Source organism: Lemur catta, chromosome 9 (genome assembly GCF_020740605.2).
Source record: "Lemur catta isolate mLemCat1 chromosome 9, mLemCat1.pri, whole genome shotgun sequence".
NCBI lineage: Eukaryota > Metazoa > Chordata > Mammalia > Primates > Lemuridae > Lemur > Lemur catta.
Window position 1 is genome coordinate 25,328,654 of NC_059136.1, and position 24,064 is coordinate 25,352,717.

The 24,064-nt window shown below is 61.8% G+C and overlaps 1 protein-coding gene across 3 annotated transcripts in view; it reads right to left on the bottom strand.

Annotated features, from left to right (window-relative positions):
- The window catches only part of PTP4A3 (protein tyrosine phosphatase 4A3), a 40,561-nt gene extending 16,933 nt beyond the window's left edge, over positions 1–23,628 (bottom strand). The window contains exon 1 of one of the 3 annotated variants that reach the window (XM_045560930.1): positions 23,609–23,628. The gene's annotated coding sequence lies outside the window, so the exon portion shown is untranslated. Of the gene's footprint in view, positions 1–2,472; positions 2,492–2,913; positions 2,982–23,608 lie in introns of those variants that run through there. The other 2 variants (XM_045560932.1, XM_045560931.1) reach the window with 2 other exon arrangements.
- Positions 23,629–24,064: the final 436 nt, after the last annotated feature.

Sequence of the window (24,064 nt, forward strand, 5' to 3'; positions counted from 1 at the left end):
GTAACCTCGGACAGTTACTCTCTGTGCCTCAATTTCCTCATCTGTAAAAAAGGATAACAACAGTAACTTCCTCACACAGTTACCAGAAATAAAAGAATTAAGTCATGAAAAGTGCTCAGAACAGTGCCTGGGACAGGTGCTCTACCCAAGTTTTGGCTGTTTGTGTCACCAGTCTGATCCCCGTACCCCAGGAAGAAGCACACTGCCTCCTCTCCTGGTCCTCCAGTGAGGAATGGGGCACTCGGGCCTGGGGCCCTCCAAGGCCACAGTGCCCTTGGCACCCACCTCCTGTGGGCCTGGGTCTCAGGGCCTCACACCCATGTTGTTATGCCCCCTCCTTCCCAGCATCCCCGACACCCCAGGCACCTCAGGACCCCAGCCTAGAACCAAATGGGGGAGCACAGATTTGCCTCGCAGGACACCCACCTGCCAGCCCTGCCCCTGCCATTGAGAGGGGAATCTTGAGGGGTCCCTGGGTGCCTCCCCTCCTCCCCAACCTGGTTGGCGTCACCCACTCCCCTTCTCTCTCCCCCACTCCCACCCAACCAGCCAGCCCAGACTCCCAGCCAGGGCGGGTATCAGGGGATGTCCTCGTCTCAGACGGCAGCTCACTTTGAATTTGACAAAGTGTGCATCCCACCTCCAGCTCAGACTGGTCTCAGGATCAGGGCCCATGTCATCTGCCCACCCACCCAGTAAGCCACACACACTCCCACAAGCGAGGCCTGGCTCAGGACTGGAGAGAGGATGGAGGCCCCCACCCTGCCGCTGCTCATATACCTTCCATGGCTCCCTATGGCCTATAGAGCCAAGTTCTGGCTTTTCAACCTGGCCCGCTGGCCCCTCCCCCTCCCCTAGCAGGTGGGGAATTAAGAGGAAGCTGTAGGATTCACAAGTTCAGGCACTCTGTCATCTCCGTCCAGAATGCCCCTGAATATTCCTCACACTCAAGACTAGGCCAGAGACCCTCCTCCTCCAGGAAGCCCACAGGTGTCCTCAGTGCCCAGGTCTCCCCACCAAGTTTCATTCATACATGTACCTACCAAGCACCCTCCGGGATCCAGGCCCCATGGCAAGCACTGGGCGGCAGTCAGGGGGAGCAAAGCCCACAACCCACCCTCAGGGTGCACTGTCTGGGAGGGGACACACAATGGCTGAGCAAAGGACCAGGCAGAGTCACCACAGGAGGGAGCAGTCACAGAGGCCTCTCTGAGGAGGTGGCCTTCAGGCAGAGATGCTGGATCCCCCCGAAATGTGGCATGGGCTCCCAGGGTGGGGACTATGTCCCACAAGAACAGCACATACCAACATTTGTCCCCACTGGCGGCTCAGGGCCCTTTCGTGCCCATGTTTCCATCACCCCCAGCCCAGGCACACACACGCCCACCTGAGGCCCAAGACATGTGGGACCCATTTTACACGGAGGCCAGACAGTCGGGCGGAGCACAGCTGCCTGGAACCTGGTTTTCTAGTTGTAAGCCCAGGGTTCCTTCTCTTCCACCCCAATGGATGACACAAACCACACACGGAGGCCCCCAGGGCGGCCAGAGCAGATGGCAGAAGCCCATCAAGAGCCAGGGAGTCTGGCTTTGCACACAAGTGTGACCATCCTGGAAAGCCACTGACACTTCAAATCCTTGCAGGGAGTTTTTAAAATCCAAGATAAAAGAGGACCATCTAAGCTGCCACCTATCAACACCAAATAGTAATAATGGCAGTTACCACATATTGAGAACCCAGTTTTGGACAGAAGCTTTAAGCCTGTTAGGGTCAAACAATCTGCCTGCACTCACTGGGGGGACTTTCTGCAGCTCTGACCCGCCACTGAATCCTTTTGCACAGTGGAGTTTAGCAGCCTCACCAGGTGCTGCAAGGATCAAAGGCTGCATCGGGTCTACACCCCAGCTAGAGAGGTCCTGGTCGAAATCGGCCCCTCATGCCAGGGCAATGCCAACTACAGATTCACGTGGTTCTGGTCCCACAGCACCTCCAAGGGTGCTCACATGACTGGGTGGCCCGGCCAGCCCTGGACCACGCCTGCGGTCCTACAGTGGCGGTTCACAGCCCCACTCAGTGAAAGGAGGCAGGTGACAAACCATGCCTCACTGCGTGGTCACCCTCATCTAACGACACAGGACACAGGCAGAGGGGCTCAGGAACTGCCCAGTGGTGGAAGAACGAGGCTGGGACCCGCCCGGCCCCCAGTCCCTGCTCTGCCCCAAGGTCTCTCCGCCTCCTGACGCTGTGGCCCGAGGGTCAGCCCCGTGCAGGTGGGAGCACCGAGGGGCCATCGCGGTGGGGGCACACCATACACAAAGAGCCTGGAAGGACGCGCAGTTCCAGCCCGGGTCCCAGCCGTCCGCTTGGATTTTGCGGGGAACAGGTCCCACCGCCAGGGCGGCGCCCTCGCCCCACCCGACGCAGCAGCGACCGCGATCAGGCCGCCCCCGCCCCGGGCCCGCCGACACTCACCGCGGGCGGGTCCTCCGCGCTCTGGCGGCCGCGCCTCGCCGCCCGCTTTATGCCCGGCCGGCCCGCCCCCGCGCACGTCAAAGGGCCGGCGCGAGCCCGCGCGGCCCCCGCGGATCCGGCGAGCCCTGGCAGCCTGTCCGGCGGGGACGGGGCCCCTCCCGCGCCGCGCTCCGGGGCCGCGGGGGGCAGGGCGTCCCCAGGGCCCTGTAACCGCGGGAGCCGGCGGGAGGGGCAGGAGGGCGGCGCCAAAGCCAGGCCTGCAGCTGGCGGTGGGGCAGCCTGGGGGCTTCCCGGTCTCCGCCATCTCCCCCTGCCTGCTGCCGTCGGGGAAGAGGGTCCCAGGGCCCGCTCCCTGCTGGGGGTGGGGGCGCCTCACCACACCCCCGCCAGTTCCCACCCTCTCACCCAGAAACAGTCCCGGCCCTCTGCGGCGCGCCCCACCTGAGCAGCCCCTGCGTCCTCCCCAGCGCGTACAAGAGGCCTCGGGACGCGCCCCTCCAGGGAGCCACCCAGGTTTGGGGCTCCCAGGCTCTCAACAGCCTGTTGTCACCATTTCCTCCAGGAGGAAGCCCAGGGAGACAGTGGGCAGAGCAGCTGCTTTGCAGACCCCACCCAGGACCGGCTCCAGGCTCTCCCACTAACCCCCAGGCACTAACACAGTTCCTTCCGCAGGAAGCGGGAACCCCACCAGTGGGGGAGGGGCTGTTCCTGCCTCCCAGGGCCAGGGTCACTTGCCCCTCCCCCATCAGGATGCTGCCCCAGCCCTGGTGCTATCAGAAGGGGTGGAGCCCTCCTCCCTCATCCTGTAGGGAGTGTGGGGGGTCTCAGCCCAGCCCAGCTCAGCCCCCAGGACTGTACCTCTTGTGCAGAGAAAGCCCACCTCAAGAAGTCAGAGGCAAATCCTATCTGTGGGAGAGGGCTCCACCCGCCCCCAGCCACCCCTGCCTGGGCACCACCATACACACACCCCTGACTCCCCACCAGCCGCCTGCCAGCTGCCCACCAACACCCCACCCCAGCTGCAGGCCTTTCCCAAAGGCCCAGCAACTAGGTTCCCCTGAGCCCCGGCCAGCGCCCAGGCCCTCATTAGCCATCCACTCGGCCACCTTGCCTGCTCCTCAAGGCACCTACCATGGCCCCTGCCAGGTGCTGTGACTCACATCTGCCCCCAGGCCTCTGCTCCTGCTGTGCCCTCTGTCCAGCTGCCCTTCTTTCTCCCTGCAGGGCCACCTCTTCCAACCTCCCCCTGCAGGAACCCCCCTTACCCCCCGCCCCAGCTGCCTTCCACCACTATGCAGCTCCTCTGTCTAGGGCAGTCCCAAAGGCCAGGTCTGTCTGGGGTCACCCACCAGGCTGGGCTCCCAGACGACAGGGCCACGCCCAGTCCCTCTTGCATCTCCCTGTGGGAGGATACAAGCCTCAGGAGATCACTGCACACAAGTGGACTGAAGGTCCAGCAAGTGACAGGACAGCTGCACAACAGGGGACCAAGTCAGTGGCTCAAAGGGGACTTCTGGTCCCATGCTCATTCCCACCTCCTGGTGTGACTGAGAACCCGGTGTGGCTACTGCCCAATGCGGAGCTCTGCTGAGCGCACACCGACGTGCACACACATGCCACAAAAAGGATGACCAGACCAGATGCCTATGCCAGGAAGATGGGGACCCTGTCACCTGCAGCAGCCTGGCACCACAGTGCCCACCAGACACTCCAGGGTTACCATGACCCACTCCTCCCACAACCCTCCATGCCCACCAGTCCACGCCTCCATCTTCCATCTTGCCTGGAGAGCCTCTGCCCAGGCTGGAATTGGGATTGGGGACATGACCTCTCCTGCCCCCACACTGCCAGGGATTTCCACACCAAGATGAAGTGTCCAGCTTGTTGGGGTCCAGAGGCTCTGCCTTGGTACCTGGAGGGCTGAAGCCCTTGGCAGAACCTCGTACTGCAGACCCTGGGCCAGGCACTGCCCTTCTCTGGGGCAGCCCAGACTGGTCTTGGGACAGACATGGCGAGACTCATGGGTGTTTCCAACACCGCATGCTTTGATACATGCAGGTTCCCATGCCACACCGGGACAAGGGGCCCCCCACCTGCATTCACACACATGGCTAGGTGGCCCCTGCCCCCAGCCTCCCTGTTTGTAGAGCCTCCATCCCAGAGTCCTGGTTATGACACGATGGCAGCAGCTCCCAGTAAAAGCGGGTAACACCGGAGTGTGGGGTGCGGGGTCAGGAATTCTAGACAGGAAGAAGCAGCTTTAGAGCCTGCCCTGGCCTCGGCGTCAGGCCTGCGTGCCCACAATCCCAGCGCTTTCCTCCTGGGGCCCGTTCAGGCTGCTGCCAACTCCTGGCACCGTGCCACCCACGGCTCCAAGGCTCCTAAAGTCCAGTGCCCAGAAGTGGGCGTAGTGTCCCAGAGGGCATGGAGTTCCACAGGTCCACCTGGAGCTAATGGCCCCTGAGAGGGGCCTCATGCTGCCCCTGCCCGGACCCCTGCCAGGAACACAGTGGCCCCCAGGAGGCCCAGCAGAGGCCCCCACTCTGGCCTCCCCAAGAGATCAGAGCCTGCCAGCTCACCAGGCAAAGGCCCCACCCATCCTGTGCCACACACACACACACACACACACACACACACATACACACATGACCATCCAGCGGACCCTCAACGGACACAATGGATCCCAGGGCAGAAGCCGAGTGGGTTCTGTGTCCCTCCAGAGGGTCCATGTGGCCTAACAGCCCCTCTTGCTGGCCAGAAGGAGGCTTCCCAGGAAGGTCCTTACCCACCAAGATCAGCCAGAGGCTCCAGAGAGGTCCTCATTAGGAAGGGGACAAGGCCAGCATCAAGTCATGCCCACTGGGCCTGGCGTAAGCCTCCCCCCAGATGCCCACCAGGAACTGCGATGTCCCCATGCGCTGCTGTGTGCCTCTGGGCCCCTCTCCTGAGCTCTCTGGGCCTTTTTAGTCACCAGCACAGTGTGAGAATTATGAACCCATCACAAGGTAAGAACACACAGGAACCGCACCTTGTAACGCTGCCATAACTGTCACAGAGGCCGACAGGGCAGGGGTGGACAGGCGTGCTGTGCGGAGGGTTTGAGCTAAGCCCCTTTTCAGCAGATTCAGTGGGATTCAATGTGCCTGCCTGGATTGAGCCAGGCCATGGGCCGGCCCCTGTCTACAGAAAAGCGTCCACGGCTCTACCTCTAGGATCCCTGGACTTTCCTGGCCAGTACAGGGGACAGGCCCCTGAGGGCCGTCAGCATGCAGCTCCTCCCTGCTGCTGCTGGTGTGCCCTACGCCAAGCCCAGGAGCAGGGTTGGAGCCCTCCCAGCACCCACGAGGGAGGAGGAGTTCCACCCTCAGGCAGGGCAGCCAACGCCCCACCCCCACCCAGTCACTTGTGCTCACTTCGGTGAGGAGGGGGGGCTGGTCTGTCCCTCCACGGCAACACCCTATCAGTGGGGTATCCAGGAAGCTTGTGGTCCCTGAGGGTGGCTGGACCTTGGGGCATCATGGTGTGGTGGCCACGTCTACTCACCACCACCCCCTGGGCAGGGCACCAAATGTGTATACTTCTGCCGTGTCACAGAAGAGGAGACTGCAGCCCAGCTGGAACCCAGGTCCGTGAGTCACCCATGGCCCGAATCCTTGCTTAGACACTGCCCAGCTAACCACTCCCATACACCGCACAATATCCGCTCCCTAAGCCCAGAGTCAGGGCTCATGAAAGGAGGGGAAGGCTCGGGGACCCCTCTGTGTGATGGTCTCACACGGTGCCCTCAGCACAGGCCACCCCCTAAGTCCATCCCCAGAGCAGCCTGGAAGGCACCCAATTTATGGGTGAGGAAACTAAGGCTCAGGCCACACAGTCAGTGACAGCTCTGAGGGGCTGAGCGGGCGTTCAGAGCCAGCCCAGGGTGGGCACTTTCTATGTGTTTTCTCCCTAAAACAGCCAAGCCCTCCACTCCCTGTCAGGGCTCCAAGGGCCCCGGTCACCCAGCTCCTGCTTCAGTCCCCAGGATCCCCCCTGCCCCGCCCAGAGCCCAGGGCGCTGGGTCAGGCAGGCAGGAAGAGGTAGCCAGGGCCACTGGCCAAAGCCCTGGTGGACGCACGTCAGAGGGGCCTGCAGGAGCCGCGGGAAAGAGCTCTGACCTGGCCTTGGGAGGCCTCGTCCAAAATAGCCAACCCCAGCACGGTGACGGACTCAGCTGGGCGCACGTAGGCCTCTCGGCCCCGGCCACTGCCAAGCTAGCTGCAGAAGGTCACAGCTATTTCTGGGCCAGCCTGGTGGTGAGACACAGCCCTGGCACCCCCAAAGATCCAGGGCACAGGGGCAGCCGAGGCCCAGTGAGGCAAGTCTGCCCCCAAGACACGTGGTGGAGGGACCCAAGTGGCCGCATGGTCCCCAAGGTGCCGAGAGCCTGCTGGCGGCCCCTGCACAGGGGGCCTTTCCTCTCTGAGCTGCCTCCCTCTCAAAAAGCAGACCCTGAGCTGTGAGTGGGTGAGTTTCACGTTCATACCACTGGCATTCGTAGGCCACCAGTACGTGCCAAGGCCTGTGCTGGGCACCCGAGGCCCAGCTCATATCTGCCTGACTAGTGCTCACCCTGTGGCCACTGTCCTCAGAGCCCACCCGCACAGATGGTCACCAGCTTGGGAGTCTGGCCTGCTTCCTCTCCTGGCTCCCTCACTGAGAGCTGTGTGACTTTGGGCATATTCCCCAACCTCTCTGTGCCTCAGTTTGCTCATCTGCAGGGTGGGTTCACTGGAAGGCTGTCCACGGAGCTGCCCTTGGTGCTCTCCTGTGATTCAGAGGGACATTCCCCTTTCCAAGAGGCCTTGCCCGAGTCCCCGGAGCACTGCTGCTCTGCCAGGCACCCACAGGGGCTCTGAGAGGACGCAGAACTCCCCAGGACTCCACACTCAGGCTTGTGCTATGGGTGCCAGCACCCGGGAGGACAGTTCTCCAGCAGGGTGCTTGGGACACTCAGGGTTGTGTGGAGGAAGACTTGCCCGCAGGACTTCTTAGAGTCTTTATTCCTCCACAGACACAGGATCTCGGAGCAGGCTGGGCATTTCCAAGTGCTGTGACACCAGGGACCAGCAATGAGGGTGCCTCACAGAACCCCACCTGGGCAACAGCAGGCTGGGCCATCCCGTGCCCCTGGTTTCCGGCTCTGAGCATCAGAGAGCCTGGGCCTGCACGACTCCCATTCGTCTGTGTGGCTGTGACCCCCTCTCTGAGCTGGGGCCTCGTCGGTAAAATGAAACTCAAAGACTCAGGCAGGCCTCGCTGGCTGTGACGGTCCTGACCCTCAGGCCCAGCCACCTCCCCCCACCCAGCCTGTATGTCCCCATGTTCATCACAGCCATGATGACAGTGGCTTGAGGGTGGAAGATTAGCTCATGGCTGCAGGCATCGGCCACGGTGACAACAGCCAAGACCCAGCCGGACACCCAGCCCAGTGGGTGGCAGGGAGGCACCAGCCTCAGGGAGGAGAACCCCCTTAGCAGGCACCACCGGGCACCCAGCCATGGCACCTTCACCACTGCCCTACCGACCCCTCGCCAGCCCTGCCGATGCCTCAGAGCCGCCTTCCCAGGCAGGGCAGGAAAGGGCCTGGGTCCCACCATGTGTCCTGGGAGCTGGGCATCAGAGCCCAGCATGTGGGCACCCACAGAGCCTGCACCGCCCACCTTGAGACTGGGCCAGCTCCCAGGAAAGAGAGAGGGAGCCCTCAAAACCAGATGACCCGAGGGAAACCCCTGTTCTCCCAGGCATCCGGGACACAAGCACCCCGGGGAGGGACCAGAAACCTACATGCACTTTCTGAAGGACCTCGACTCAGAGCCCGTCCTTCCAGCCTGGGGCTGCGCCGAGCCCTGCTCCATCTGATGCCCTCCCTGCAGCCCCTCGGGGACTCTGGGCATTGCTGTGGGTGCCCAGCAGGGGCAGGCGGGAGGGCGGGCCACAGACAGCAGGCCCGCAAGCAGATGGGCCGGGTGAGGCACTGGACGCTTCCAGCCCTCCCAGCCCCACCCCCAACACACACCCACAAGGAGCTGCCACCTAACAGCTGGAGCTGCGGGGTGGATCTGGGGGTGGGGGGAGCCCTGAGGAGCTGGTCTCTACCCCACCAGCCACAGGGCCCCCAAGGACAGCCCCGGGGCCGGGAATTGTGCCCTATTTGGCAGTGCCGGCGGGGCCATTCACACGGGTATGACGGATGCTGCGGCTCCCAGGCCTCCTCCCACAGGGCCGGCTGAGGACTCTGGAAGGCAGCTGCTGGGCAGCACCTTGGGGACCGGGAGGCCTTGGGCTGCACTTCCTTCACGTTGAGGCCCTGGGGGTCCGCAGGGAACCCGCCGACCAGTGGCCCCTACCCTCCAGAAGCAAATACCCAGCGGGACACTCAGATAAGTAAGGAAAACTGGTCAGGGAGCAGGAGGGTTACAGGCAGGGGAGGGTGGGGTGTTTTACAACCTTGTCTCTAAGCTTCACTCCTTCATCCGCTCAACAAAAGCTAGCTGGCTGCAAGGCACCCTGCTAGGGGCAGCGGGAAGGACCTTTCCTTCTAATTCTAGCACCCACTGAGTTCCCGGCGTGTCCCAAGCACTGTGCAAGCGCTAGTTTCACTCTCCTCCCCAACACCTGAGAAAGCCCCCAGGGGCAGAGTCAGGGTACAGAGAGCCTGCTGAGGCCAGACCCTGTGCAGGGCAGGGGGCTGGCTTACTGTTTTTCTTAGTTGAGATAAAATTCACATAACATGAAATTCATCATTTTAACTATATCAAAGTGCACAATTCAGTGTTTTTTAGTATATTCACAGTGCTGTGTAATCATCACCACTTCTAATTCTGGAATAGTTCCGTCATCCCAAAAAGAAACCCCAGATTCATCAGCAGTCACGCCCCCCAGCCCCCATCCCCAGCCCCTGGCAACCACCCATCTGCCTCTGTCTCCATGGATCGGCCTGTTCTGGACATTTCATGTGAACAGAATCATGCACTATATATTTGGCCTTCTGCGTCGGCCCCTTCCACTTAGCATGGTATCTTCAAGGCTCACCCATGGTTTAGCCCATGCGGGTGCTTCATTCTTCCCTGGTTGGCTAATATTCCCCTGCATGGATATGCCACATTTAGTTTGATGGACATTTGGGTCATTTCCAAGTCTGTTTTGATTTTACCCTAAGGAACTGGGCCAGGGGGCTGTGCTGGACATCGCCGGGGAGCGGGTGTTACGTTTCACAAACATCCACAGCATATGTTCTGCTGAGACCCCGTGGGGTACTGGGGTGTTGGAGGTTTAAATCCTACCTGCAGGGCCCCCATGGAGTCCTGACCATGCACCCACGTGTGTGACAAAATCAGAGGAGTGAGGAGGGCAGGAGAGGGGCCAGGGCTCCAGGCTCCTGAGGAGGCCGGGCAGCAGTGTGGGCAGTGGCGACACAGGGCAGGTGGGCAGAATCTGGGGCCCTTCCTGGCCTGTGCTGGTCACTGAGGGAGGATGCTAGGCAGGTCATGGAGGGAGGGAGGTCCCAGTGGCCAGGCGGGGTGGAGAGGGTCCCAAGCTGATACCCCCTGAGGGCCCAGCCCACTGCCCTGGGGGGAGCCCAGAGGTGAAGGCGGCATCCGAGAGGGGCTTTCAGCAAGGGGAAAGATTTATAGAAAGTGTTTCTTCAAGTTAAAAACACGACCCTAACACATACAGTGAGAACAAGTCAAAGATTTATTTAATTCATTTGGTCAGAACCGGCAGGAGACGAAACCGGCTCAGAGGAGAATTCCCAGGCTAAGTGTTTACAGCCTGAGAGACAAAGTGCCCGCTGGATTGAGCCGGAAAAGATGAGACAGAGCTGGGGACGGCCCACGGGGCAATGCAGCCGTCATATGGGCACCTTCTCCACCAGACGACATCCACCTGCGCCTCCACCCAACATCTACGCATCCACACATGGCCTCACTGAGTCCGCACGCAGTGGGCACAGACATCCGCGAGACCTGTCTTAGCAGAGCCAACAAAGCAAGTGGAGGGAGCCGGGCGTCCCAGGCAAGCTCGGAAGCCCAGAGGCAGGAAGGCCAGCGGAAGGCCAGCTGAGGACTCCGGGGAACTGCTGCCCTGGAAGGCAGGCTCCTCTGGCTTCGCAGAATGGCTGCAGGGCGTGGAGAGTCTCCACACTCCTGCATCCAGGCAGAGAAAATGGAAAGTCCCCAGAACCCCAGGCCGTGGGTGGCTGACAGGTGAGATGGTGGCACCAGGGCGCAGAGGCTTGGAGCCCCTGCCCCAGCATGGGGCCGGTGAGGGTGACCAGGAATGTCGGGAGCATCTGCCCAGAGCCAGCCCCACCCGGCATCTTGGGTACCCTCACCCCTGCCCCCTACTTGTGACATCTAAGTCAGATCATGGTGCCCACATCACTCAGTAGCCTAAAACCCTGACCGCCCTGAAGGCCTCACTCAACCTGCTCCCCACCTGACCTCTGCCTTCCTTCCACTCCCCACTCCTCTCTGCCCCAGCCTGCTGCCTCCCAGCTGTTCCTGCCACTTGGCAAGCATGGTGCTGCCTCCAGGCTTTGCACTGGCTGTGCCCATGGCCTCTGTCCCTTCATCCATCCTCCCAGGCTCAGCGCCCGCCAACACCCCACCCACTATCCTGCACCCACGCTGCCGGCTTCCTCGGTCTCCCCCTTGCATCAGCTCTCTGGCCCCTCCCCCACAGGGCAGAAACTCATAGCCCCACCCGCGTTTGCCTTGGTTCTCAACAGGCCTGCACACAGTAGGTGCCCAGTAGATGTCTGGATGCATTTACCTGTCCTGTGAGAGGGAGGCAGGGCAGAGATGACCATCCCCAGCTGACAGGTGAGGGCCCTGAGGCCCAGGCAGGCCTGGCCCGGATCCTGCAGCCAGCGAAGGTGAGAGAGAACCCGCTGGCAGGCCAGTTCCTTCCCACCTGAGCCCTCCCAGGGCCTGGGGGCCAGTTCAGCAAGACGGTGACCAGGGCACCTCATGGGTGGACCCAAGGTCACTGCTTGGATCGTCTTAGGGAAAACAGGCTCCAACTTCAGGGATCCAGGAGGGCCTGCAGGAAGGAGGGTCTGCGGGTGCCCTAACCAAAATCGCCCAGGGAGCCCCCAAGGAAGACAAGACATGCCCAAGCACCCAGAAAGAACTATGGGTCACTTCTGCATGGGGGCTGCACAACCAGGAGTGGGGCATGCAGGACCCAAGGGCCCCAGGGTCCTTACCCAGCCACGTTGCTCCCTCAGGAGGCCAGGGTCCAAAGTGGTGCCAGGCAGTCCCGGCCCTGCAGTGCTCAGGGAGGTCTTGCCTATTCCTCTGGGCAGCCCCGCACCCGATTGCTGGTGACTTGTCTGTCCACCCTCGTGGTCATGGACAGCAGATGGGGTGTTGACTGATCCATGCTGGGTCTCCAGCCATAGGCACAGGGCCAAGACTGTTGGTTAAAGCTTGTAAAATGAAGATTTCTACCATTTTAAATTACTTCTCAAATGCTCCCAGCAATGTAGCAAGCTGGTGCTCAATGAGCACAGCCGCTGGCAGTGACAGCAATTCTCACCGTACGGGCAGCTGTCCAGGGAGCAGCAGAGAACTCAGGGCTGGGACAAGCCCATTCAGGGCTGCAGCACCTTCCTCCATGCCAGGCCCATGGCTGCCTCCTCCTGGAGGCCCTCCAGGGTCCCCAAGGATGGAGCACCCCACCCCTCCGCAAAGACAGCATACAGTGGTCCTGGGTCCACTCACAAGGTGCCCTGGACATTGACCTGTTGTCCCCTTCTAAGCAACAGCACCAGGGATGCTCTCCAGACATCACTGCCCTGTGCAGGCCCTGCCATTCTCCTCGCAGGTCTGACTCCTTGGTCCTTCCCAGAGGGGACCATCCCCACCCTCCTGCTGATGTGCTCAGGAGGCCTCAGGGATACCCTGTCCCCATGGGGTCACCTACCTAAACCCCCTCCTGGCTCCACTCTGTCTATCCAAATCCCCCAAATCCCACCTTCGTGGAGGCCCACTCCCCAGCCCACACTTCCTGAGCACCGACTGGATGCCAGGGCAGTACCCTATCCACGGGAGCTTGTGAGGGAGAAAAGCGCAGCTCCTGGCATGATAATGAATCTGGACACAGCAACCCGGTGGTGGACCTCATGGGGGCCAGAGTCCTGAGGACCCCAGCTCCCTCAACAGCACAAGGGAGAAAAAGGCCCTCAGGTGCTAGGGAGCCCCTGGACCCTCCAACACAATAAATATCTCCCATATGGGACCCAGTTTCTATACCCGGACCCCCCCCAGAGGGGGAAGGGCCGAGAGGGTCCTATATTGTCCTACACCATCAATAAAGCACAGTATGTCCTAGAATAACACTGTTCAACGTCATTTCATGACAACAGGGCCACCGTCTGTGTGAAGTCTGCACACTCTGCCTACGTCTGCGTGGCTTCTCTCCGGGTACTCTGGCATCCCAGAGATGTGCACATGTGGCTCACTGGCATGTCCACGTTGTCCCGGAGTGAGTGTGTATGTGACGTGCCCTGCCATGAGCTGGTGTCCTATTGTCCCAGGGCTGGTACCCACCTTGCACACGCCACCCGCCACCCCAAACTGGCATGGGAAAAGGAATGAATAAATACAAATTATTGTCAAAGTATACGATAATCATAATAGTGTATGCAAGCGCTCAGCAAGCCCACCACATGTGAGTTGTTTTTGAATTTCGTGGTAGGAGGTGCTCCTGACAATTGTCACTTTGCAGACACTTATTCCTTCATTTAACATGCCACCACAACAACCACCGTCATCTGTTCAACTCACTGTTCATCAAAAGTTGGGTAATTAGTATACTTGTTCTTATTAGTCTTTCTTAAATGTATGTATAGCTCACATTTGTTTCAGTGTTCAACGTTAGAAGTGTTTTGGGTCTTTATTTACAAGTTTGGTGATGTTTCTGTGACCAGAAATATGCCGTAGGAACTACCTAACTCTTATTTGTATCAATTAGCCTATGGTCAGATTGGTTTCATTATATGTTTCAATTAACGTCACGGTTTCCAAGAACCTGTCGATGACGCTGAGGACTTACTATACCCAGGAAAAGGGCCTGGGGTTCCTCCCCAGGCTCTGGACTCGCAGACCCAGTGCTCCCCCGACGCCCCTCGGTGCTCCCCCCATTTCCGCAGTCCATTCTGAGGCTGCATGTTCCCGGCACGTTCTGTTCTAAATAGTGTCTTGTAACAAGGTAGGATGGAGATGCTGATGTGGCTCAGACTTGGGGTCACCCTGGCTCCACCTGTGTGACCTTGGGGAGGTAGCTGATCCTAACTCTTGTCATTCCCTCTGAAAATAGGGGTACCCACTCCCAGGGCTGCTGTGAGGCTGGACCACAGAACAGTGTGCCTGGTGCACATAGTAGGCACTTGGGACCAGCCGGTGGCCCTCCTGGGACACGTGTGGCTGCCTGTTCTTACTCACCTAGGCCTCTGAATCGTCTACCCTGCCCCCCCCCCCCCGCCGGCTTGGCTGGCTGGCCAGGCCCCCAACAGACATGCCTCCGCCACCAGTGGACCTCGGCAGCCCCGGTTCTCACGCTCACTTCCTCCCTCATTGGGAGGGGGCTGGGGGGACACTCGCCAGGCCCAGAAACCCCAATAAGCTCTCAGGGAGGGCTCTGCCCCTGAGGACTGCAAGCCAGAGCCTTCCAAAGGGGAGAGGAGGGGAAAGAAAGGGAGGGGAAGGGAGGGGAAGGAAGGGAGGGGGCAGGGAAGAAACAGCTATGAGGGAGGGGAGCAGGAGAGATGTGGGGGTGGAGAGAGGAAGCACCTGGGCTGGGGGGCTGCTCTGTGGCCTCCCCTGGCTGGCCGGGGCAGGGCTTTCTCGCCCCCAGGCCCACTCGACTCCTGAAGGCAGGAGGCTCGCGCAGGCACGAGGCAGCCAAGAACACAGGACACAAGGCTCCACTGGGGCCAAAGTTCCTCCTAGGGCCAGGCAGCCCAGCTGGCAGTGTCCGTGGGAACAGCCCCAGGCCCTGCGGCCACACTCAGGCCAGTCAGCGGGCACTGGGGCTGCCACAAATGCCAGGGCAGCTGGACATGTCCCAGGGGGCAGAAGCCAGAGCCCTGGAGGCTGCTCTAGGCATGTCTAGGCCTACAGGTTGATCTGGGGGCCCTGGGGGAACCCTAAGGGAGGGGCCAGAGAGCTGGGGGAGGTGGGGGCGGGGGCCTGCAGGTCCACAACCACCCCTGCTGGCACAATCCATGCCCCCAGACCCTGCCTCCTGCCGGCTGGGTCAGCCTGACCCCACACCCTGCACTCGCAGACCCACCTCTCCCGGTGGCCCCACCCTCTTCCTGCACCCCTCCCCCACCCCTCCCCCCAGACCCACCCAGGGTGGTCTGTGTAAGGTCAGAGGAGGTGGGGGAGCGGGGCCTGGAGCTGGAGGAGTGGCCCTGACATCACCCAGGCCACCCTGGCTAAAGCCTCCTCTGGGGTCCATAGGGGAGGGGTAACTGGCAGGGTGGATGGACAGATGGACACTCCACAACTGCCTTAGTCCATGCTCCAGCCCACACCCCAGTGGCCCCCGGAGTGCCCAGCTGCTCCCCGGGCTCCCTGCCCCCCACGCTCCAGCCCGGGACTCCACAGCATAGACCCCCAGCTACTGGCTGTCCTCACAGGCCCAGGCCCCTTGGGACAGCCCTTCCGGTGAATTCCTGCCAGGGAGGCGGGGGAGGGGTCAACAGGCCTCCAGATGGCTTCCTGCGGCTGGGCAGCGTGGGAATGGCCCAGCTGGCGGGAGCAGGGCAAGGCCTGCAGCACCCACTGCAGACAGAGCCCCGCCTGCCTGGGCCTCCAACACCCCAGAGAGAGGCCCGAATGCCCCCATCCACAGAGGGGACACTGAAGCATGGACAGGCAAGTCACACCAGAGGCCAGCAGCAGGGCCTCCTGTAAACTAATGAGACACGGCACCCCCTCCATGCCCCCACACCTGCAGGCTCCTGTCTGGCCTCATCTGCGAAGGACGGGACAAAAGCTGCCCTGGGCCACTCTGTGGGACTCGACGTGCACCAAGGCCCCCACCTTCCATCCCAGCACCGCTACTTCCCAACTGTGCCACCTGAGCAGGTGCCAGCCTCAGACACCAGCTTCCCCGACAACAACAGCTGCCACAGGTCACCTTAAGGATTAAGGAGGTACCCTGGGCAAGTTCCGCTGCTGTCCCAGAAGAGCATCAGGACGGTGCTGCTGTGGGTGACGCTGCTCCATCAGGCCGCGAACCCCCAGGAGCCTGCCTTCACCCAGCCTGCACCCCTCCCTCCAAAGCACGCCACCTCCTCCCAGAACCCCACCCTACTTGGCAAGGGAGTCCCCTTCCTGCCTCCCCACAACCTGTCTTGGGGGCACATACTCCAGGAAGGTGACTGCTGTCTCCCATAAGTCCTCCTCTCCCATGGGACCCCCTGGAGTCAGGACCACCCTCTCTGCCTACTGCCATCTCCCATGGGGGCCAGTGCAGGCCTGGGCAGCCCCCAAGAGGCCTGCACCCCCCACCCCACTACACAGCAGCCAAGACAGGAGCAATGCGGGTTGCGGGAACAAGGCTGGACACTGTCAACCCTCTCACTCAGCCCAAGGTTCTGTGGATGGACTGTAGGGAGCCTCCCCCAGCACCCAGACGCACGTCCCTGGCTGTCCACAGCCTCCTTTATAAGAGCCCATCACAGGGTTGGAGGCGGCCAGTTAATAAACAAGGGCCCATCCAGACCCAGAGCCCAGGGCCCAAGGGTGCCATTGGGAAGCGGCCCACAGTTCACACCAAGGGAAGTTTCAAGTGAGATGCAGAACAGCAAACGCAATCCGTCCTGCTCTTGTGAAATTAAGCATATGCCCAGAAGCCCGGCACCAAAGCAGTTATGGGTTTCCTGGGCTGTGTGAATTACCATAACAAACATCACCAAATCTACGATTAAAATCTTAACTGCATCGTACGCATGCTGCCCCTCCCCTACCAGGGCTCCTAGCGGGGCCGGGCAGTGCTGCCACTACAGGTCATCAACCTGCCCCAAGAGCACGGCCCTGGCAGATAGAGAAACTGAGGCACCCATGGATGGCCCTTGCTGAAGTCACAGGCCTGGGAGAGAGTAAAGGGTGTGCCTGCCATGATCCAGTGTGTCCGTGGCAGTCGTGGGATCAGAAGCAGGTAGCCTGGCTCAGGTGGCTGGGGCTCGGCCATCAAGGCTGCCAGATTTTGTCCTGATCCCCTGTTCTGTCTGCTGCGGGGTCCAGTGGTCTCCTCCAAGCTCCCCATTCTCCAGATGAGAACGCTGAGGCCCAGGGAGGGCAGGAGCAGGGCCAGGGTCATCCACAGAGGCTTGGCAGAGCTGGGGCCATGCCTTGTGGCTCCCTAGGGCCCTGTGGAGGGGACAGGGAGGTCACTGTGGGAAGGGACAGCCGGGAGCCCCGGGCACCCCCTGAGCTCCGTATGACAATTCCCAGCAGATGGGCCTCTAGGCAGCTGGCCAGAAAGAAGCAAAGCCCAGGAGGAAGGACCTCAGCAGCTGACCCCGGATGGGGAGATTAAAGGAGACAAAATGTTTGCCTTGGCAGGGGGCCCAGGTCCAGCTGAAGGAGAGGGCAGACAGTGTTCCAGGCACCAGTAGAAGATGGCAGAGCAGGGGCACCAGGAGGAAGGGGCATCCTCTCAGGGGTGGGGACAGAGTGGACAGGCAGGTGAAACCACTGTGTACAGCAAAGGCAGTGACGGGGACCTGGGGCAGGTGGGCAGGTGAGCAGGAGCTCTGGCGGGTGGCAGGGAGTCCTCCGAACCCTCCCAAGCCTCTTCCAGGAAGCCTGAGTCACAGAGGCTGGGGAGTAGGGGGCAGGGCCAGGAGAGCGGCTGGGAGCGCCAGTCCCACGGGAAGGGGATGGGGACGGGGACAGAGACGGGGACAGGGATGGGGCAGGGCCATCCATCACCTCCTCCAGCTGGGCCAGCCCTGGCTTCGGGGTCTCCGAGGCGGGTGAGGATGAGGCTGTGGGAACAGGCTCCTGCAGCTCCCAGGAGGGGGTGGGGTGGCATGGCTGGAGACAGTGGGTCCAGCCCTTTCTGCAGAAGGAGAAACTGAGGCCCAGGAGGAGAAGGGCCTCCAGACAACCTGTCATCAACTACAGAGTCCCCTGGGCAGCCCAGGCCTGGACACCAAGGAAACTGAGGCAAGAGTCTCCCCAGCCAGACCTCAGCACCCTCACCCCGATTTCCTTAGCTAGGGAGCCCTGCTCTAGCACCTTAGCCCTCAGCCATGGGCCCAAGGCCCCCCGACCCCCAGTGGTTTGAGCATTCCTCTGGAGCCTCCACTCCCAGGAGCACACCCAGGGAACTGTGATCCCACAGGCTCCACTCCATCCCACTACCCCTGCTCTAGAACATTCCACAGCCCCTGCCACCCCTCCCCCAGAATCAGAGTCAGGGACTCAAACAACAGCCTGCTGCAGCCTAGGGGCTCCCAACCTGCCATCTGCCCACATCAGTAATGGGGGCTTTTGTGGGGGTCAGAATCTCCCAGTGGGTGTACACCTCAAACAGCACCAAGCGAGCAAGGTGCTTCCCCAACTTACAGCCACAGACCTGGTCCGGCCTCTCGTTTCCAGGTGCGGAATGGAGACACAGGGGGCTTACGCCCACCCCCAAGGGTCACCCAGCAGGAGATTCAGGCCCTGACCCACCTTCCAAACCCAGCCCCACTCAGCCTCTCACCCAGCAAACAACTCCTGAGCACCTGCTATGGGCCAAGCCCCAGGGCTCAAGGCACAGTGGCACTCTTCCCTGCCGCCCCAACCCCACATCCTCCAGGACCAAGGGCTCCAGCCCCGCATCTCCAGGCAGGCCGCCTCCTTCCCTGCTCAGCTGCACTGACCATCCAGGGCCCACATCCAGGACTCATCCACGCACAGCCGGGCTCACAGCAGGCACATGGCAGACCCAGCACACAGAGGCAGTTAGTGGCAGAAGACCTGAGAATGGGGACAGGAGGGGTAGGTCCAAGTTCTGGGTGACTTTTTCCCAGACCCCCTTCCAGCTCAGACAGGGAAAGACGGCATACTCCCATGCCAGCTGTCCTGAAAGACCACTGCCTTTGAGAGACAAGGACACTGGTCCCAAGAAAGCTGGAACTGAGGCAGTGTCCTTGCGCCCAGACACCCATCCCACCACCTGCCTTGCAGGGCTTTGTGGGGGACAATGAACTGGCTCCCTGGGCTCCTAAACGAAGCCTGAGCCAGGGAGGCCACTCGCCTAGCATGGGGTAGCCAAGTGGCAAAACAGTCATTGTACCATGCTTGTGGCTGGAGCCCGGCGTGGCAGAGGCACTTTCTGGCAAGACCCCTTCGCTTTCCCACCCAACTCCGACCCGGGACAGCCCTCACAGGGGCCAACCAAGACGGGGTCAGGAAGGGCCTGGCACACCGCAGCAATCACCGTCCCCTGAGCCCCAGCTTCCTTGCCGTCAAACAGAGCTCTCACCCCTGCCTCCCAGAGCTGTGTGGCAGAAGACACTCTGGCCCCCAGGGAAGGAGCCGGGGCCGCTTTCAAGGCAAGCCGACCTGTGCTCATCCCTTGAACATCCCTTCCAGCCTGAATCCTCTGCAAGAAAGCAGCAGGGATGGAGAAGCTGAACTTGGGCCCTCGGGACACCCACCAGCACACCTGGCACATGAAGGCAAGTCCACGGGAGCACAGTCCAGTCTCGCCCCAGCCCGTCCTGGGCCATCCTCTGGCCTGCAACCCCACTTCCTGGGCCTTCCTGGCCTGTGCATCAGCAGACGTGATCTCTACTGCAGGTGTGGGAGCCTCTGGTGTGTCTGCCCCCACTTGGCTGCCGGCTCCGCAGGGGCAGATCAGAGCCAGACATGCAGTGGGGGCTCAAGTCTTGCTGGCTCAGTGAGAAAAGAATGCTGGACTGGCTACCTGAAGCCATCCAGCCCCCGGCAGGAGAACACACGCGTGATCCCGCTGATGCCCAGCCCCGTCATGCACCCCTGATCCTGAACGCCCGGCACTCCATGGATTTCAAACAGTCCAGGCTCTCCGAGGACGGGCTGCACAGGGAAGGGAAGCCCATCAACCTCTCTCACCGGGAAGACATGGCTTACGTGAACACATTCCACATCACCTGGTGACCCTAGCACAGCCCACCCCACTGAGGACCACCTCCCAGATGACCAGAGCCCTCCCCCACCCATATACTGACCCTTCCCCAAAGAGGAGGCACAGCCAGCATTCAAATTCCCGCTCTTCTGCTCTTCTCTCGGCAGAATGACCCTGGGCACATCACTGTAACCCTAGGGCCCTCCCTGGCTGTAGGACAGGGTGATAATACTAATACCCCAGAGGCATTAATCCTCATCTTGAGTTAGAATGAATCAAGTGCTAAACGTGAGTTAATGACAGCCATGGTGAGTGGTACCCATGGCCATTTCTGATCGTGCTGCGATCACCAGGCCCTGCGGAACCCCCACCTTCACATGGCACCTGGTTACACAGTCACGGGGTCAGGGGCTACACTCCTGCTTCCTCCAAGCTGACAGCAGGGTGGGTTCTGGGGCAGGGCCAGGCCAAGGTGGGCGAGGGCAGGCAGCCCCAGACGTCACCAGCCATGATGGCCCATGGGAGCAACAACGATTATACTACATTCCTTCACCTCCTTCCAGAAGCATGAGCCCCGACACGGGGCACCCAGGTCTGGGGCAGATGGCAGGAGAAGAGCCGGGGGGAGGGGGACACAGGAGGGCCCACGTGTGCTGGGCTGTGGGGGAGGGCTGGGGCACCCAAGCAGCTGGGTGTGCAGAGGATGGTGCCCCAGCTCCCCTCCCTAGCTCCAGGAGGAAAGTACACCTGAGAGTCCACCTTCACGCAGGGGCTCAGCTCTGAGCCACATGGTCACGTCAGTTGGTCAGCGGAGCTCTGGTCCCTCAGTTCCGCTTCAGCCCCAGGAGACTGCCCCTGAGGCAACTGGGACAGTGTGTGCAACATGCCTGGTAGAGGAGTGGTGGCTTCCTTAGGGCACCCCCAACCTGGGAGGAACAGCCTCTGATAGGTTTCTGTGTTTCCGTACAACAGCCTCAGCCCAGCTCAAAGGGGTAAAGTGAGGTTCTCGGGGTCTTGACCTCACGCGCCCCCTGGGTGGGAGACACACACATCCCCTGTGCCAGGCAAACTCCTATGGAGCCTTCAGAACCCATGGGCCCTGTCACCTCCTTCAGCCCTCCACCCACACTGGCAGGGCCACAGCCAATGGTATCCCCATTCTCCTCTAGCTCCACTGCTGAGTGTGGCACCAGGCCATGGCCGGCAGGACCCTCTGCCCTCCCCTGGGGACCCCTCACGGAGGAAGTACCCCACCCACCCCAGGCTCGCCCCCAGAGGCCGGCTTGATTGGCAGGGGCAGGCAGGCTCTGGACATGCATGCAGCCACTCCTCCACCCCCCTCCCCCAGCACTCACCCTCACCACAGCCCTGTCCAAAATGCAGGACCTCCACCTGCAGCCCGCATCCACTCCCCACCCAACTCTGAAACAGTGGGAGAGGGCGGGGCTGATCAGCCCTCGCACCTGCCCAGGCCCTGCCCGGTGGTCCTCCAGGCTGCGGGGGAGGTGGGGAGACACGAAGCAGTGCTCAAGGTGCGGCAGCTAAGAAAGTGCCCTGGGGTGGTCTGAGAAGGCACTGTGTAGAAGGTGGCCCGGCAGCTGGCAGGGAGGGTGTGGTGAGAGGTGAGCCAAGGTGCATCCTCTGCTTACAGCCTGCTGTCAGGCTTGAGTCCTTGGGGAACAAAGGCAAACCCAAGGTCTTGGGGAAAATACCCACTGCTTTCTGCCAGCCCCAGCCCCAGGAGCTCCCGGCTTGGCCCCTCTGGCCAAATGCCACCTGGACACCAGCCGGTGTGCTTTCCAATTACCCCACCCTTTCACCAGGGCCTGCCACCAGTGAGTGCCTCCCCAAGCTGCATCGTCCCCATCTGGATGTGAGTCTCCAGGGAGGTCACCTGCATACGCCCTGCACATCTGCCAACACCCTCCCCTCCCCGCCAGTGGTCAGCCAGGGGTCACACCAGCCTGCGCCCCCCTCAGGCCGACTGGGTTCGCCTCTTCCCAAGTCCACAGACAGGGAAGTCAGGTTGGTAGCCTGGGAGTATTTACACCACAGAAATTGGCTAATGCTCCAAGTTAGGGTTTTGTTAAGCGTTTACCATAAGCCCCTGCCTGGTGACCTCATGTCACCCACCCATAGTGACACCAAGAGTCTCTCACCATCCAAATGGACTGCTTATCTGGGAAAGAAGCCCACCCATCCAGCTATCCTCCTGCCTACCAAGCCTAGGCCACTGACTGCACTGGCCAGCCACCCTCACCACATCCTGCGCTGGCACTGGGGACACAGGGGACCAGCTGAGGCCCCCAGCCTCCTTGCAGTGGTCAGGAAAGACACCCTGGTGTAGGGCAAAGGCAAGGAGGAGCCAGTGGGCCTGGAGAGCCCCTCTCTTCACCACCTGCGTGTCCTCCCACCACACTGACTGCCTGTGGGGCCCTGTCTGCGAGTTGCCCTGCCCCACCAGCCAAGGGGGTCATGGGTCTGGGCACACCATCACCCCCCTCCAAGTCCAGCACTGGGCCTGGCACAGAGGGAGCGCTTGGAAAACACTCACTGCTGGGGTGTTAGAGGGTGGCCAGCTCCCCAAGGGGCCATTTGGGAGCAGCCCAGGAATTCCCACGGGGTCAGGACAGCCTTTCCTCCTTAACACATGCAGCCAGGGTGGCAGTGAGGAGACCCCCAAAGGCTGGCTCAGTTCGGGCCACAGGTTCTGTGCCTCTCCCATTTAGTCCTCACAGCAGCTTGCAGGGCGGGCCAACCAGCGGCCACTTCACATATGAGAAAACCAAGGCTCTTCTTAGGCCTGCAGGCTAAGGGGCCGCACCTGCCTCCACCGTCTGTGCCTCGGCCCCTCATCTGAGAAATAGGTTAATCCTTGTGGGAGGATTGAGGCCTGAGAAGCATGGTCCTGCACAGAGCTGCCAAGACCTCTCTGTCTGGGCAAGGCCTGTGTCCACGGACCTCCATCGGGTGCACAGCGCTCCCCCTCTACACACACACTGCTCCAGCCTGAGAGCAGGGCCCCCATGGAGTCCACACGCTACAGTGACACCTGAGGCATGATGGTGAATCGTGTGTGCTGACCCCAGAGCCCACAGGCAGAGAAAGTGCAGCACATGCCTGTCTGCCAGAGCTCGAGGTGCCCGGCACACTGACCAGCCGCCGGGACCTCACGCTGCCCTCAGACCCGCTATCAAAGAAGGGACGAGAACCCTCAGGTCTGTAATCCCGCCTGCAGAGTCGCCATGCTCCACCAGGGAAGCACCAGGCCAGATTGGAGCTGGGCATGCCAACCCCAACTCTGCCGGCCACCAGCTGCCCAGGAGATTCCCCCCAGGCGTGTCAGGAGTCAGCTGTTTAACTCCTGCAGCCCCTGGGACAGGGCTGCTGACCGGGTTCTACAGGCTACTGCCCGGAGGCGTGAGGCCCCGCCCCGGCTCCCAACACTCGCGTGGGTAGCAGCCAGGACTCAGACCCGGTGACATCCACGGACTTCCACATCCTGCCAGGGAGGCAGAGAAGCTTGTGGGGTTCCATCACCCCAAAACTGTGTAGATGAAGAAACTGAGCAGTGAATGGTGGCAGAGCCAGATGCTGGGCGGGACCTTGGGGAGGATGAACTCGGAGTAGGGAGTCTTTCGCGCCCCCAGAAAACGGAGCGGAGTCCCGCCTTCCAGCCAGGGCTGTCCTATTGCTCGCCTGGGGAAACGGCAGGCAGCGTCCCCAAGAGCAGCCTCCTCGGGCACATGGCACGTGGCACGTGGCAGCCACCCAGCCGGCGTTCACGCAGGAGCGGCCGCCAGGCGCAGGGTCCCGGGACGCGCGGGCAGGGAGGGAGGCTGCGGGCCCTCCGGCCTGCGCGGCCCCGAAGCCGCGCCCGCAGCGGGCAGCAGGCTCGCGCGCGGACGGCCCCCCACGCGCCTGCACAAAGCGCCGCGCGCCCCCGCCCCGAGCAGGCGCGGAGGAGACTGACCTGGCGGTCCGGGCGGCGCCGGCACGACGGGCGGAGGGCTCGGGACGCGCGCACGCCCCCTCGTGCACGGGCGCGGCCGCGGCTCCTCCGGCTCGGGGCGCGCGCCCGGCCCCGGGTCACGTGGGGGCACGGCCCAATGGGAGCGCTGCCCACGCCCGCGGCCCCGCGCGCGGCTCGGCGGCCTCTCGGAGCGGGAAGAGCCGGCGGCAACCTTGGGGACGGCCTCGGGGTCTGATCTTGGCCTCTTAGTGCGGGGCCTACGGCCGGCGGGCGTTGTAAGGCCGGTTTTGGACCCGAGTGAGGATGAACAGGGCGGGATGTGCCCGCGGCTGAGGCCAGAAGGTTCACGAAACTTCTGGAGTCTTCGGTCTCCCCGTGTCGATCGGGGCTGAGTCCCGCGCCACAGGAGGACTTGCTGGGAGATGCGGCAACGACATAGCAGCCACCCGGCCCAGG